Raw genomic sequence first — 3,454 nt, 5'->3', positions numbered from 1 at the left:
TAAAACTTTCTCTTTTATAATATATGTCTAGAAATGGTGATCTTCCTCCTCTGCCTCCTCCTCCTCTCCATAATTCAAACTTCACTCTTTTATCAATTCTTCCAAAGAAGAAGCTTTATGGTCCAAACTATATGGACTGGATGCGAAATTTGAAAATGACTTTGCGTTATGAGAACAAAGTGTATGTTCTCGATAACCCAATCCCATAAATTGACATGGAAACTGCTATTCCTGGAGAAATTGCTTCTAACAACAACATGCTGACAACGTCACTAAGGTCGCTTGCATTATAATTGCAACCATGATACATGACCTTCAAAAGTATCATGATGATTACTGGTCGTTCAAAACGAACCTGGCTCTTATTGAAATGTTTCACAAGAAAGCAAGACAAGAATGTTATGAGGTCGTCAAGTGCCTAATGACGTGTAAGTTAAAGGAAGGAGAATATATGTGTGTGCTCATGTGTAAAAGATGCAGAGATACGTGGAAAGGACCGAGAAGCTTACTGTAAATTTCGACAAGGAACTTGCCATTGATATGGTTCTAAATTCTTTGCCTAGTAGTTATGATCAGTTAATTTTGACTTATCACGTGAACAACATAGAAACAATATTCATGCAACTTCATGGCTTGTTGCAAACCGCTGAAGTGGAAATGAAAAAGTATCATGCCCCTAGTTTTGTTAATGCTCATGTCTTAGCAATTCATCAAGGCAAAAGGAAGAAAAGCAAGGCTATCGGCCAATCCGATTGGAAATGGAAAGCCGACCATGGAGAGTCTAGTAGCGGGTCAAAGGGGAAAGCCAACTATGAAGTTCCTACTATCAATGATCCGAAAGAGGCCATTTGCTTTCACTGTTGCCAAAAAGAACATTGGAAGATAAATTGCCCTAACTACCTACAAGAAGTGAGAGAAGCAAAGGGCAAAGTGTCTATCTCCACATCAGGTATGTACACAATCAAAATCAATAACACACAGATTTCCAATTATTGGGTCCTTGATACAGGATGTGGTTTTCCTATTTGTTCTGATATGAAGTGACTAAAGGAAAATGAGGGAGTCGAGCATGGGAAGCTAAACTTGATCATGGGGAATAGACGTACTTTGACTCTTATATTACACTTAGTGGCACAAGAGCACAAGTGTGATGTTATTATGAGCGATTTATGGATGCTTATAGGCCAATAGTTTAGATAAACTAGTGTAAGGCATGTATTATTTTTGTTTATGTTTATGCATTGTATTAACGATGACATCCCAACGTTTTTAATATAAATAAAGTACATATCCTCAGGAATGTTTTGATAATATCATTATCATGTTTTTAGGAACGAATTCTACAGTATAATTCTTTAAAAAGGATACTCTAATTTTAAATAAGCATAGATAAATCGGTCCTTTCTAGCCGTGGATTTGGAGATGTCACAATAACTGAAAGGATCATTTTCGGTTGATTCTTGAAACTATCAAGATCAATACGACTCCCACTTACTTCTTGACATATAAGTTTTCTCTCAAAAAACATTCATTGGCGAGCTAAAATCAATATTCAAAAGTTCGTGCGGATTTCCAACAAGAAAACGCTTCATAGAATAGGTCTCAGTTTATCTTTTGTTTCTCGACCAACGAATACAACACAAATCCAATTCCAAATGTGTTAGAGTAAGAAAACATTATTACTCCACATATTACGAGGTGTTGTTATCCTTCTCAGTTTTGAAATGAGTTTCTACTCAAGAACTTTTCAAAAGTGTTAGAACTTTGTTTAATCGTATAAACAAAACCATATTTACTGAAACATTAGTAAATCATGACAAATAAAGTTATCGTCCATTGTAGTGGATCTGAAGAGGCTATATCAACAGGTACTAGATCCATTAGTCTTTCACTTGCCTCACATAAACATGTGAATAATGAATTAAGTCGTGATTTTCCAATGAACAAGATTCTCATATATAATACAATCTGAATTGTACAACACCAAGTATCTGTCCAGTTGGTGATGAGATTTCTTTTCACTTGGTCAATTATGACAATAACACAAATGATATTATAATAATCAAATCCATAATTAATATTACTATTATTAGAAACATAACCAACACTTTCATTAATTCCATTGCAAGGAAATAATATAAGGCAACTACGTATACCAAAACTTTGCTTTTATTTGAAATAAAATTAAAATTGGAACTTGTCCTTACAATGAATAAAAATGAAAAACTATATTTCTATACATTTATGAAGAGTGATAGCAATCTATTAAATTATCCTAACTCGCTAGTAGTAGCTCCAAATTCTGACCATCGAACTATGTGACCAAAGTCCATTTCCCACGATCAGATTTAGCTCACTTCACTTAAGCTTCCTTCTTGCTTTTGATTCCTGCAATACCAAAATGTGATCATCAAATTATGTATTAAGAGTCTAATAATAGTAGCTTATAAAAAATAGGGATATATAATGGATGTACCTGAAGTAGAGTCATACGAATTGACTTTATCATCTTTGAGATCCTTCAGGTACTTTGGGCAGCTTCGCAACCAATGTCCCTTCAATTAGCAGTAGTAACAAATGGACTCTTTGGGTTTAACACATGGAATGATCCCAGAAACTAGCCTATCTATTAACCATACAATCAAATGGTTTGATGTTGGATGACCCTTTTCCATTGGGAAGAGAAATCTTTTCCGGACCACCAATGTCACCATTGCCAATGTCCATGGAAACATTGGAATCAAACCCTATAAGCATCTCTGCTTCAGATTTGTTCTTACGCATTTCTGCCTCAGCAACCATCAACATTTCGATCAGATTAATTAGGGTTACGTCTAGGTTCCTCATATAAAAGTTCTTAATGAACTGATCATATGATTTTGGAAGCGAAAGAAGAACCAAATCTATGGCTTGCTCCATTGGAAATACGACATCCATCCTATCCAATTTGTTAATGTAAGACTTCATTTTCAGAACATGCGCACACATAGAATTTTCATCTTCATGTTTACATGTCAAAAGGGCATGGTTGTTTCATATCTTTCAACTCAAGTAAAACGTGACGTTTGGAGAGTCAGAAGAGGAGGAGGTGGAAGAGTTGAAGAAAGACGATTTCCAATTCTACCATTATCCAAAGAAGGGAAAACATTTTCACCTTGATCAGAATGTGGAAGACCATCTCCAAATGATGGAGGAAAAACATTTCCCAAAGAAAGAGGAAGACCATCATTGTCTTGATTTGACATCTCATATTGGGAGAAGAGAGAATTCAAGTTAGTTGAGTTTAATCCTTAATTATTAACCCAAAATTTAAATTAAGGTTAGGATCCATATTTTCGATTCGAACTTTGAAGAGGGATACCGTAATCAAATTCAAATTTGTTTTAGGTAGGTAAGGCTTTTACCAATTTCATGTTGTGTTTTGATCATTCTAACACTCCTAAGGTGTTCATGC

Source organism: Lactuca virosa, chromosome 2 (assembly GCF_052849685.1).
Source record: "Lactuca virosa cultivar CGN04683 chromosome 2, Lactuca_virosa_CGN04683_v6, whole genome shotgun sequence".
Taxonomy (NCBI): Eukaryota; Viridiplantae; Streptophyta; class Magnoliopsida; order Asterales; family Asteraceae; genus Lactuca; species Lactuca virosa.
The sequence above is the reverse complement of the archived record's forward strand: the minus strand, read 5'-3'. Positions refer to the sequence as shown.